Consider the following 15,027-nt stretch of genomic DNA (forward strand, 5'->3'; position numbering starts at 1 on the left):
CTCACGTTTAGTGTAGAATTGCCTAGCATGTCGGCTCTGCACTATCCGCGTGGGCCGGACCATACTGAAATGCAAATGGATTTTTCTCCTGTGTGGGCCAAAACAGGGTTGTAGAACTGCGTGATTGGGATGCACCCTTGAGAACATGTTCTTTGGCCATGTTCTTTCTCAGTAGAGACCCCACAATGATGGCACACTCACAATATAAACGTTCTCGTTCCTAGCCTTGCAATCCACCTCCATCTGACACATTTCACCTAAGCCCTTGTATTGAGAGGATAGTGGAACCACATGCAACAGAAGTGAAATATTTGGTAAGCAAAAGCATGTGAGCTGCCCAATGCCATGTTGGTGCCCCGTCCCTTAATCTTCCTTTCTCTACATATGACCTGCTGTGGCATCTATCTCCATGAACGGAGGATAGCACAGGGGCAACGCGCTGGTCTTGGAAGCAAGACCACACAGAGCAACAGATAGAAACCGAACTCATGTTTAGTATAAGGCAGCCTTATAAAAAAAAAACACTTAAATAAATAAATCTAAATTCGAGAGAGACAATGGCAGACAGGTCTCTAAATGGTAAATGACAGATTCAGGCAACTGAAGTCATTATCGTGAGTAACATGTAACTTCTCCTACATAACTCATTCCCCTCCTCACACATGTGGGAAGCTTGCCTAGCACACAGCATTCTTTTTTTCTTTTTCTGAAAGAAGAATGTGTTTACATTTTTGTTCTAGATATTTTGCCAATACACCATGTTTTACTCCCTGCTTGATGTTTTTCTTATCCTTCTGCAGGGTTAATTTCATGCTTCACTAACGTATTACCTCTGTGTTTTTTCATTTAATTATTGGAGTCTCAGCGCCATTTTGTGAGTTATGCAATATATATGATATCTGAAGGTAAAGGGCTGCTTGAATCTCAAATGGATTTACCTGAAATTCCAGGTTGTCACGCCGCGCGCTCGCTCGCGGGCGTCGGCGCCACTTACCTGGGTTCCTGGTCCACGGCCGCAGCAGTCTCCTCCTTCATGGAGGCTGTACCCGCGGTGGCGACTCTCTTCACGCCGACCCGCGGTTCGGATGGGCGCCGTGGACGCCGCCATCTTGCGAGGATCTGCGCATGCGCGGATCGTCAGTATTCGACGTCCCGCGCATGCGCAGCATCGGAACATGCGTTCCAAGCCTCGTTTTGACCCCGGACCATAAATAGGCATCGCATACACAGGGACAACGCGTCTCAACGCGGTTGTTACTGTGTATGCGCTGCTGGAGCCTGGTGCTAGGTTTTCAGCCCTCCAGTTTCCAGGTCTGCCTTTCCTGCTCAGTCCTGCCTTTTCTCCTTACTCCTTACTCCTTCTTGCTTCTGGTCCTCCTACCCTTTCTTCCCCTATCTTCGTTACTAGCCAGCCCCTGGTTCAGGGTGGAGGAGGTTTCGTCTGGGTTCCTAGTAGTAGTGGGGACCCCTGTCAGTACTGCTTCTTCTTGCAGTTTGCTTTCCTTTGCCTGTCTTGTGCCCTGCCGGTACCTGTGCCTTACTGCCTTGGAAGTTCCTGAGTTCCTCTCCGTTTTCATCGGTGATTTCATCAAGCCTTCTCAGCCAGTGGAAACACTGTCCCGACGTCACGCTAATCCTGAGAAGTGCCACCCGTGGCGTTGGGAGTTGGTTCAGTGCCATCCTGTCATATACCGTCAGGAGGGGATTGGGCTAATTCCTCGCGTTACTCTTTCATCGGCTATCAAGACTTCGACAGACTGGCAACCTCAACTCCACGGTCTACAGGAAAAAGAGGTAAACCACGATCCCGTGAAGATACGTTTAACAGATTGAGACGCCTTAACCCCAGTTCCGACATGGACGACATACAGGAACTACGTGAAGAAATGCGTGCCATGCGTCTTGAAATGACCACTCTCCGCCAGGAGAACAACACCCTCAGACAGGCATTGGATCGGTGTTTGGCTAGTCCCGCACAACCTGTCACACCGTCAGAGAACTCCATGGCTTACACGACTCCGATGAAGTATGATGGTGATCCGCGTCGAGTGGCTGAGTTCTGTACTCATTGTCGGATCCATTTCCAGTTCAGATCAACTCATTTTGCTCAAGACAAGGCCAAGATCGGGTACATCCTTGGCAATCTGACCGGCAATGCACTCGCCTGGGCAGCACCTCTAGTCTCTACTAACAGTCCTCTGTTGAGTGATTTCACTGCCTTTGAGAAGGCCTTTTTGGACGTCTTTAAACCACCCAATTTGGCAGCCATGGCTCAGAATCAATTAATGGAGATCAAGCAAGGGTCAGATGACATAATCCGCTACATCAGTCGGTTTCGACAATTAGCAACTGATTCACAATGGCCTGAAATTACTCAAAAAACCTTGTTTCGTCGGGGATTACGAGAGGAGTACAAGGATGAATTACTGCACATTCCGGAGCCAGAAACATTGCCTGCTTTGGTGGAACAAGTCTTACGCATTGACCACAGGTTGACCGAACGACGGAGTGAACGCCGCAGGTCTGCCAGGTATCAATCGATTCCTCTTGCACAGAACCCCGGACCAGCTGTTTCTACTGAAGTAGGTCCAGAACCCATGCAGTTGGGTGCCGTCCGTGGTCCGTTGTCCGAGACCGAAAAGAAAAGAAGACGACAGAAGAATTTGTGCCTGTATTGCGGTGGTTCTGACCACTTTTTAGGCACCTGTCCGCTGCGCCCGTTGAAGAAACAGGAAAACTAACAGGCCCGTTGTTTGAGGCGAAGGCAGCAACGGGCCGCCCTTCTGATTCCGTCCTTCCTCCCATGAACTCAGTACCTTTGTTGATCCTGAAAATCGGTGTTGCCTGGCTTGGAAAATGTGTGCAGACCTGGGCCCTTTTGGATTGCGGAGCATCCGGCAACTACATCGATGCTTCATTTGCGATTGCCAAGGGGATCCGTTTACATAACAAGGAACGACCTACAGTGGTTGAGGTGATCGATGGGTCTACTTTGTCTTCGGGTCCTGTTTGCCAACACTCTGATCCCTTGTGGCTCTCTGTAGAAGGGCATCTCGAACGTATCTCCTTGGACGTCATCAAATCCCCCTCATTTCCGGTGGTTCTGGGGTTACCATGGTTGTTGTATCACAATCCCCAGGTCGACTGGACCGCTCGCTCTTTGATGTTTACTTCGACACGTTGCCCTAGTGATTGCGTAATCCATGAAACCTTTCCTGCAGTTATGGAGTCCCTCAATCCTGCTGACGTGTCTACTCGTCTATGTGCCACTCAATCGGTACCTCATGAATATGCTGACTACCACAAGGCGTTCTCCAAGCCTGAGGACATACCATTACCACCTCATCGGTACTTTGATTGTTCCATTGACATTCTGCCTGGTGCGATCATTCCCCACGGCAAGATTTATTCGTTGACTCAACTCGAGAAAGGCATCCTACAGGAGTACATTACGGATTGCCTGAACAAAGGCTACATTATACCCTCCAAATCCCCTGCGGGATTCCCGTTATTCTTCGTCAAAAAGAAAGAGGGCACTTTGCGCCCTTGTATCGACTATCGTCAATTAAACGAAATCACGAGGAAAGACAGGTACCCGTTACCACTCATCCGGGACATCATCGAATCTCTGAAATCAGCACAGATCTTCACCAAACTGGATCTAAGAGGGGCCTATCACTTGGTGCGGATTAAGAATGGAGATGAGTGGAAGACGGCCTTCAAAACGCCTATTGGTCACTTCGAATACAGGGTGATGCCGTTTGGACTCTGCAATGCCCCGGCAGTCTTTCAACGGTTCATGGACGATGTCTTTTCTGACCTTATTGGGATTTCTGTCTGGGTTTACCTTGACGACATATTGGTTTTTTCTGACTCTCGTACTGCACACGTAGTGCATGTTCAGGAAGTCCTCCGGAGGTTAATACACAACGGCCTGTATGCCAAAATCGAAAAATGTCAATTTCATAAGGAAAGCATGGAGTTTCTGGGTTATGTGATCAGCAACACAGGAGTACAGATGGATCCCGCAAAACTGCAAGCTATACAAGAATGGAAACCACCACATGGCGTGAAGTCGCTTCAAAGGTTCTTGGGCTTTGCCAACTTTTATCGGCGTTTCATCCCACGCTTTTCTAAACTGGCCAACAGTCTAACCCGCCTGACCAGTACCAAGGTGCCGTTTATTTGGGACACGCAGGCCGAGGAGGCATTCCTGGAATTAAAGAAATCTTTCATGTCGGCTCCTGTTCTTAGACACCCAGATGATAAAAAACCATTTGTGGTTGAGACAGACGCTTCTGACTACGCAATCGGTGCGGTCTTACTACAGCAAGATGCAGTCACAGGAACAGAGCACCCGGTGGCATATTACTCAAGGAAATTGTCAGTGAGCGAGAGAAACTATGCAGTGATAGAAAAGGAACTACTGGCAATAAAAGCTGCCTTCGAGGAATGGAGACATCACTTGCTGGGTGGGAGGTACTCGGTGGTGGTTCGCACAGATCACCGCAATCTACAGTTCCTGCGCTCTTTGCAATGCAGAACTTCCCGTCATGCTCGTTGGGCCTTTTTCTTTTCACAGTTTGATTTCACTGTCACGTACATTCCTTGTTCCCAGAACACGAAGGCTGATGCCTTGTCTCGTTCTTTGGAAAATAACGTTGAAGGTGTCAATGAACCGGAACCTTTGATTGCATCCAAACATTTTCTATTGATGCTGACTCCCCGGCTCCAACAGTTTGTTGAGGCCACACGTACGGATCCCACAAGAGCACAGATACTACAACGTGCCGACATTAAGGAACGTGACGGCTTGTTGTTCTTCAAGAATCGTCTGTACGTTCCCACATTGGAACTCCAGAAAATCATTCTACAGAATTGCCATGATTCCGTCGTTTGCGGTCACCATGGAGTCCGCACAACACAAGAACTGGTTGCACGACAGTACTGGTGGCCTGGATGGGCTACACTGGTAAAGCAATACGTGGACTCCTGTCCTGTATGTGCCCAGACCAAGATTCCTCGCAAAAGGCCAATTGGCCTTCTGAAACCCACGCCTACGCCTCCGTACCCTTGGCATACCATCGCCACGGATTTCATCGTTGACCTGCCCTTGTCCGGTGGATTTACCTGTATAATGGTGGTGGTGGATTGTTTCACCAAGACGGCTCATTTCTTGCCCTTTCCTAAGCTGCCCACTGCATCTCAGATGGCACGATGTTTTCTACATGAGGTGTATCGCCTTCATGGTCTTCCGGAGAAGATCTTGTCAGATCGGGGGTCTCAATACATCTCTTCCTTTTGGGGTCAACTGTGTCGGCATTTGGACATTCAGCGAGCCCTGAGTTCCGGCTATCATCCGCAGACTAATGGACAGACAGAACGTACCAATCAGGCCCTTGAGCAATACCTACGTTGTTATGCCAATGCTACCCAAGACAACTGGTCGGAATGGTTGGACACCGCGGAAGCAGCTTACAACAACGCTGTTCATTCCGCTACTGGACTCAGCCCCTTTTATTGCTCTACTGGTCTTCATCCTCGCCTGCTGCCTATTCATCCAACGTATTCCAGCACCGTTCCTTCCGCAGATGCCCTGGTGTCCCTGATCCGCGATCAACATCGTCTGGCGGCCAGTACCTTGGCAGCGGCACAAGCACATATGAAGGAGCAGGCTGACAAGAGACGGAGCCCGGAGCCTGTCCTTCATGTTGGGGACATGGTTTGGCTATCCTCCAAGAATCTACCGGTACGCAACTTACCTGTGAAACTAGCCCCCCGCTTTTTTGGTCCCTTCCGCGTCTCTGAGCGTATTTCCTCTGTTGCCTTTCGTTTGTCTTTGCCTCGCTCTTGGAGGATCCATCCTGTCTTTCATGTTTCCCTTTTAAAGCCCTATGTGCCCGATGTTATGGGTCGTACCTGTTCCCGTCCTGCCCCGTTACCGGTTCGGGGGGTCCCTGAATTTGAGGTGCAGGAGATATGTGATTCACTAATACGGCGCGGTGTTCTGCAGTTCCTGGTCAGCTGGAAGGGTTATCCAGCTTGTGACCGCACTTGGGAACCGCGCTCCTTCGTGCATGCACCGCGCCTGGTTCGGGATTTCTATCTCCGCTTTCCTTGGAAACCCGGTGCTCCGGGGTTGTCCGGGAGGGGGTATGGTGTCACGCCGCGCGCTCGCTCGCGGGCGTCGGCGCCACTTACCTGGGTTCCTGGTCCACGGCCGCAGCAGTCTCCTCCTTCATGGAGGCTGTACCCGCGGTGGCGACTCTCTTCACGCCGACCCGCGGTTCGGATGGGCGCCGTGGACGCCGCCATCTTGCGAGGATCTGCGCATGCGCGGATCGTCAGTATTCGACGTCCCGCGCATGCGCAGCATCGGAACATGCGTTCCAAGCCTCGTTTTGACCCCGGACCATAAATAGGCATCGCATACACAGGGACAACGCGTCTCAACGCGGTTGTTACTGTGTATGCGCTGCTGGAGCCTGGTGCTAGGTTTTCAGCCCTCCAGTTTCCAGGTCTGCCTTTCCTGCTCAGTCCTGCCTTTTCTCCTTACTCCTTACTCCTTCTTGCTTCTGGTCCTCCTACCCTTTCTTCCCCTATCTTCGTTACTAGCCAGCCCCTGGTTCAGGGTGGAGGAGGTTTCGTCTGGGTTCCTAGTAGTAGTGGGGACCCCTGTCAGTACTGCTTCTTCTTGCAGTTTGCTTTCCTTTGCCTGTCTTGTGCCCTGCCGGTACCTGTGCCTTACTGCCTTGGAAGTTCCTGAGTTCCTCTCCGTTTTCATCGGTGATTTCATCAAGCCTTCTCAGCCAGTGGAAACACTGTCCCGACGTCACGCTAATCCTGAGAAGTGCCACCCGTGGCGTTGGGAGTTGGTTCAGTGCCATCCTGTCATATACCGTCAGGAGGGGATTGGGCTAATTCCTCGCGTTACTCTTTCATCGGCTATCAAGACTTCGACAGACTGGCAACCTCAACTCCACGGTCTACAGGAAAAAGAGGTAAACCACGATCCCGTGAAGATACGTTTAACACAGGTTAGCATGAAGAACATCTAATAATGTAACATACATACAGTTCTTCACATGGACAAGATACAAAGGTCCTTGACCATTTGACTTCATAATAAAAAGCCCAGCTTTTCTCACCCACCAACTGGTGCACCCCTAGTTGCGGTTAATGGAGGCAAGAGCGTAGAGTCAGTTCTTTTTATCCTGGTCTCAAGAAGCAGTGACAATGATGTTCGAGTTCTCCTGACGTTGTCTATTGTGGTTACTTGGATATGACCCCATTACTGCGCAGCTGAAAATACAGAGGAAGTAAATGCTGAATGCAAGTATATGTAGGGGGTTGGGTTAAGGTAATAATGTATGGGGAGTATGGTGGCCTGCAGGGGGTCTCCCCCGCATATAATTGCATAGAAATGTGCAAAATGAAATAAAAGTCAACATTTTCATCTTCAGTATTTTATTTTCGGAGCAATCACATAGATCCCTTACTTGCAGATCTGTTTGGATGGAATGCTTCTTCTAGAATCGACAAAATGATATGCACCTACATGGGTCTTTCAGATCGATCAGATTTAAACCCTTTTAAAGTATTATGAATGCTAGCCTGAAGCTTAGCAGTGAGAATCAAAATGGATATAGCAGTCAATGAACCAGACCATTTGGAAGTATTTTAAACACACTTTTGGCTTCCGTCTTCAGGGAAAGATTGCACATGCAAAAATTATAAAACTATTTCATTTTTTTAATCATAAAAGAAAAAACACTTTTTCAAATAAGCAGATCAAGAGAAATGAAAGGGGAAGGTGGACATTAAAGGAAATAAGAAGATGGGGGAAGGATGAAAGAATAAAGAGCCAAAATCACATTACTTACCTTAGGTAATCCTCTTTCAAATTGATACAATCTTCTTCCTACGTATTCCTCATCTTTGAAGACAGTTTATGTGCATTGGCGGACTCTGACAGCTTTAAGCAGCCACCATTTAGTGCTAGAGAGTGTCTTGACTAATATGGACACAGTGTCTTGGAAGCCTATGCGCTGGAAGCGACATCTTGCATGTATACTCATTACATCAGAAATATACTCTCTCTGTCTGTCTCTCTCTCTCTCTCTCTCTCTCTCTGTCTCTCTGTCCCTCTCTCTCTCTCTCTCTTTCTCTCTCTCTCTTTTCCTCTCTCTCCCTCTTTCACTCCCCCTCTCTCTCCCTCTCTATGGAAAAACGTTGTTAAAGGTAAGTTATGGTGATTACAGTGCACAAACAACATATAAATGTACCATTTATGTTATCTATGCAACCGTTACTCACACCCTTCACTATGCACTACTCCTACCATCACATATGGATGTCTACAGATTGGTAATGTTATACGTAATGTCACCGATGATGTCATTTGTGATGTCATCTGTGTCAATATAAGCAGTGCATGTTGAGGGCATGAGGTATGGGGTGGCAACGTGCCCCGAGACAAGAAGGACTGCTGCAAGAGGTGGAATGACCTGAAGGCCAGGGAGTAGAGTTTAATCTCTATCCACCAGTGGGAGACCGTTGCCACAATAGATGGCACACTTGAGCCACTCATCTCGCAGATTGGGAGGACAAGGTCAGCAGTATCCTCAACATGGCTGCCCTGTAGGGCATTGGAGGAGCAGAGTTTGAAGCAGGCAGTCATCCTGAGCCTGATAAGTACAGCATAGGAGGAATGTCATCTCTGTGATGTGAATGCATAACCTGCCTCCCTAGCCCAGGGTATGTGCCACGCTGTGGCTTCTGTTGACCGCAATATCCCACTAGAACTTATCTGCTTTCAGTTGCCCCAGGATTACTTCCAGGGGCATTTGACCATGACACTTAGGGAGGGACACAGCATCTAAATACTTGGGATGTCAGAAATGTTCCGCTGCCCCTATTTCTGACTTTATGCAATATGGAGATGCATTGATCAAAGTAGGCAATTGCCCTATTGCCAACCAAAAACCCCTGTGGTCACATGCATTAAATAGGTGCCCAGTACCATGAAACACACAGGAAAACATTGAAGGCAATTCCTAAGCAGATCCACGTAAGTGACACATGGGGCATTAATTTACCAATGAGAATGGGCACAAATGGCAGGCCAAGTAATCATGTCTCAATGCCTTAGTCCAATGCATTTCGGAGTTTCCTCCTTCATCAGGGCGAGTCTTACATAGTGTAATTAAATCAGAGTTTCATAAACATCAACAAATGTAAATAATAATGAATAAAACATCACATAACATATTCAATTGTTGTCAAATGTCAAAGTGCACGTGTCAAAAAGAAAAAATGACAAAATTGAAATCAATAAAATAAAATGTTTATTTAATCTACAGAGCACATTCAGCAGGGGCATTTTCCCCCACCTGCATCAGTAAAACCAGATAACAACGCTGATCACAAGGCGTCCTAATTTCATTTAACAGGACTTCTTCCTGATTTTAAACAGTCAACTATCAAAATAGGTAATATATTTTTTCAATACATTATTTCACTCACCCTTTACTGTTTACATTTTATTCATTTTAATTTTGTCATTTTTTCTTTTTGACATGTGCACTTTGATGACATTTGACAACAATTGAATATGGTATGTGATGTTTTATTCATTATTATTTACATTTGTTTATGTTTATGAAACTCTGATGATTTAATTACACTATGTAAGACTCGCCCTGATGAAGGAGGAAACTCTGAAATGCATTGGCAATTAAGTCTAACTGTATGGATATGTTGACTGCTTCCTCACTAAGACATTATTAGTGAAAGACAAACTTTATGGATATAAACTTATTTTTGAAGAATCAAAGCACAGACTGATTCATTACTGAATTCTAGCCGGAATGTTGTTTACTGCAAGAAAAATATTGTTTGAATTTCTAATCTACAATTGTTCAAACCTTAACATCCCATGGTGGGACTAACAGAGAGTGACAGTGTGGCTTGGTATCTTCACCTAGCCTTTTTCTGTACATTTGATTTTTTGAGTCAGGGTGTCTCCAGACTTGTCACTGTCAGCTCCTGAAACCTTTGGAACCATAATTATTTTAGTTGACTTATTTCTTAAAAGAGTTTGAACTTTAACACAATGTGATTAACATAGTGGTGCCCACTCATTTTTTGTTTGGCTACTTTTTACTCCCCTTGTGAGAGACACAGTAGTGGAGGCACACAGATTAATTCAATATATTATACCAGTATGTCATTTGAAGACATCAAAGGACTTTCAACCAAATGCGCAGAAACCTTAGGGTTTTCCACAGAGGAAGCTTCAGCAATTCTTGAACTTATTAGTGAAACATTGATAGGCACACATGGTACCACAGCTACAGATCCAGCCAGATGGATTAAACAATTGGAATATTTTATAAGAAAGGAGATTAACAGAAAACTCCATGCTATAACGCTGGGCCGTTATTTTAAAAATCAACTAATCCCTAGAGGCTTACGAATACAACTCCACCCCACTCTATGCAAGGAGAGTAAAGAATTTGTTCGCAAATGGGAGGCCATTTTAAATAAATGTTCTCTAGATTTGATCCTCCTGACTATTCATAAATTATCCAAGAATTTAACATCTCTGAATACTGAAATTAAAGAAATTGAAAAATAATTAGTAGGATCACTGGGTAAAGAGGGGTATGATGTAATTTTGGCAGACATTAACACCAAACTGGAGGATTACAAAACAGAATTAGAACAGAAGAAAGTTAAGAAGTTTAAACGCGATACTTACGATTACATCAATGAAGAGGTGTATACCTGGATGGATAAATACGGACCAACCATCCCTAAAAAATTATTTAAATACATATCAGATAATACATCCAGTTCCGAATTGGGAACACAGAGAGATTCTTAATCTACCACAAATCAACCAACTGATACAGCAAATCGCTCGCATAGTCCAACAACTCAAACACCCTCAACTTTGGCTTTTTTAGGCACACGCCAAAAGAACCCATAGGGGGAGGAGGAAATCAAACAAACAAACCACTGACAAGATTACAATTAAGGAAAACCTAGTAATCAACATTTCTCAAAGGTTGTTAACAAGACAAGAAGACAAATCATTACAGAAGGGCCTTAGTTTTGTCCCCACATACGGGACTACTTTATTTGATACCAAAATTGAGTTATATAAATTCGCGAGGAAGCTCAAGCTAAAAGTTTTCTTTGATGAATTGGAGACTCAAGAAAAATCTATAACTACGAGTCCTGATTACAAAGAATTCCGAGCCAAGAGTAACTTCATACCTCCCATTACAGTACCATCAATAGACATTTTCCAAAAGCTTGTCACCAGAGACCTAGAAAGAATAAGCTACAAATCACCACCCTACAAAAATCTCAAACCACATGAGATGAAATTGATTAAGGATCTTTACAGCTGCAAAGATATCACAATACGACCGGCTGACAAAGGGGGTGCATATGAATACAACTGATTATGATGCTGAATGCAGAAGGCAATTACAAAACTGCACGATTTATGCTCCTTTAGATCAAGACCCTACAACATCTATCAAGCTAAACCTTGAGTGATTACTAGATAAGGCCCTAGATCTTCAATGGATCAACGAACATATTTGCAAATACTTGAACAATCTACATCCAAGGATTCCAAACTTCTATACCATACCTAAAATTCATAAGGATCCAATCAAGCCACCAGGAAGACCAATTGTGGCAGGTATGAATTGTATTAACCAACCATTGGGCATTTACATCGATTTCTTTTTATAACCTCTGATACAGAACACCAACACATACATCCGAGACACCATGCATTTTTTACAAAAATTGAAGCTGACACCGAACAAACAAGATTATTTGATGTTCACCATCGATGTTAAAAGTCTGTACACATCAATACCTCACTATCTTGGAATGGAATCTGTTGAATGGATACTATTACAAGCACCAGAAATTCAAGCAAAGAAAGAATTCATACTTACCCTCTTACAGTTCATAGCAGAGAATTCATATTTCCAATACAAAGATCATTTTTATTACAGATTTCTGGTACATCAATGGGTGCCACTATGGCCCCAACATACACAAACTGCTTCATGAAAAAATATGAGACGGATCATGTACTTAACAAAAGCGAATGGAGCAATAACATCCATCCATACCGTGGGTACGGTATATCAATGACATTTTTGGAATTTGGACAAGTACTGAATCAGAATTTAATACCTTTTTTGATTACTTGAACAATATTGACAACAGAATCCAATTTACCAAGGAAATATCTAGCAGCATGATCACTTTCCTGCATGTAAAGATAGAGAAGAAAGAAATAGGGTACAACTCCTCCCTTTTCCAGAAATCCACAGATCGTAACAATCTTTTACATCGCTTGAGTTTCCAACAACCGAGCCTGCTAGAAAACCTACCATATAGCCAGATGTTACGAGTAAAGAAAATCGTAAGCGATCCTGAAGATTACCTATCGCAACAAACTGAGATGAAAGATAAGTTCCTTGCAAGAGGATACAAGAAAAAAGAATTAGAGCTAGCTACCCAAAGGGTGAATGTTCTGGATCGAGACACATTACTAGCAAGTACCCAAAAAACGAAGAAAGAACTTAAATCACCAATATACGTCTCAAAATTCTCTATTCAAAGCAACAGAATTAAAAACACAATTAAAAAACATTGGGGCATATGACATCAGAGTACAACATCTGTTTGATGAACTACCAGGTTTTGCCTATCAAAGGAGCCGGAACTTACGTGATGAACTGGTAAGAACCAGACCGCCAATGAAGAAACCTATTACACAACGGACTGGAACATATCCCGGTTTACATTGCACTAATTGCAATTTTGTGATTAAGGGGAATGTGGTATATCATCCACGCACAGGCAGGAAAATCTTCCTTAAAACTTATGGTACTTGCAACAGCATCAACATCATTTATGGAATGAAATGTCCCTGCGGTAAATATTACGTATGGCAATCAACCAGAGCAGCAAAGACACGCTGCAATGAGCATCGCTCATGTATTCGCAATGAGAACATAAACTCTGCAGTGGCACATCATTGGGCTAAGGAGGGACACAATCTTACACAGATAAGGTTTCAGATTTTAGAAGTTCTAACAAGGAATAATCCCCATGAAGATTTGTGTTTACGACTGAATAGAAGAGAGACCTTCTGGATTGACAAGTTAGGGAGTTTAACTCCCAATGGTCTTAACAAAGAGATGAATTTCCATTGTTTCATTTGAACAATTTGCTTTGTGTTCATATTCAAGTAATATGGTTTCCGAACTGGGGGGATGTGGAAACACATTGAAGCTCATACAGTGGGTTTTTCCCACAATACCTGTTAAGAATGATATTTAAGCTGCAATCATGTTTGTACCACAGCCATGCGAATATGCACACTTGTGACCTTCCCTGGACTATTTAAGTCTGGGACCCAAGGTGCCGCTCACAGCGACACCGATATGGTTTCTGGGTGCTCTACCTCTACCATTATGTACTTAGAATTACATGTTTATATTCATTAACGTTGCATCTATCATAGATATTGTCAATGAATTTGCTTTCTGGGTATTTTTTCTATTTCTAGTAATTTTTCAATTTTATTCATTCATTCATTTCATTCAATTTGTTTAATTTTTTAATTTTTTTAATTTTAATTTTATCGGCTCTTTACATCTAATATCACACTTGCACTTTATCAGACAGATCACACATGCAATCACACACACATCTCTCCTATTTTGTTTTTTGCTTTTTTGTAGTTCGTACACATTCTTTTGTAGTCCGCGCCGTGCTCCCGGCGTCTACGCAGACATGCTCCGTTGCCAGGACAACAGAAGACAACACAGTTAGGAACGTACATATTCCTTTGCAGTCCGTGCCATGCTCCCAGCAACGCGTCGCGTTGACGCAGAACAAGCTCCGTTGCCAGGTCAACGGTAGAAAAACACAGCTAGGAACTCTTCACATGCGTGCTGTCCAGCGGCCGTGTTAGAAACAAAACTAGCCTCGCCTGCAGGTTGGTTTGATATTTAGCATTTTCCATTTACTCGATTGTTTATGTATCTTTACACGGACACGTAGGATTGACACGCGGTTTATTTAATCTACAGAGCACATTCAGCAGGGGCATTTTCCGCCACCTCCATCAGTAAAACCAGATAACAACGCTGATCACAAGGCGTCCTAATTTCATTTAACAGGACTTCTTCCTGATTTTAAACAGTCAACTATCAAAATAGGTAATATATTTTTTCAATACATTATTTCACTCACCCTTTACTGTTTACATTTTATTCATTTTAATTTTGTCATTTTTTCTTTTTGACATGTGCACTTTGATGACATTTGACAACAATTGAATATGGTATGTGATGTTTTATTCATTATTATTTACATTTGTTTATGTTTATGAAACTCTGGTGATTTAATTACACTATGTAAGACTCGCCCTGATGAAGGAGGAAACTCTGAAATGCATTGGCAATTAAGTCTAACTGTATGGATATGTTGACTGCTTCCTCACTAAGACATTATTAGTGTAAAACAAACTTTATGGATATAAACTTATTTTTGAAGAATCAAAGGACAGACTGATACATTACTGATTTCTAGCCAAAGTTTTGTTTACTGCAAGAAAAATATTGTTTGAATTTTTAATCTACACTTTTCAAACCTTAACATCCCATGTTGGGACTAACAGAGAGCGACAGTGTGGCTTGGTATCTTCACCTAGCCTTTTTCTGTATATTTGATTTTTTGAGTCAGGGTGTCTCCAGACTCGTCACTGTCAGCTCCTGAAACCTTTGGAACCATAATTATTTTAGTCGACTTATTTCTTAAAAGAGTTTGAACTTTAACACAACGTGTTTAACATAGTGGTGCCCACTCATATTTTGCTTGGCTACTCAATGCCTTAGTCCAACCATGCCTGTGCTGTGTGTGGCCCATGAGAACATACCCCATCTAGGATGCTGTAGTAGCATGCTGACTCTTCCAAGA

Source organism: Ambystoma mexicanum, chromosome 6q, assembly GCF_040938575.1.
Source record: "Ambystoma mexicanum isolate Mex_15411 chromosome 6q, UKY_AmexF1_1, whole genome shotgun sequence".
In the NCBI taxonomy this organism is placed as follows: Eukaryota; Metazoa; Chordata; class Amphibia; order Caudata; family Ambystomatidae; genus Ambystoma; species Ambystoma mexicanum.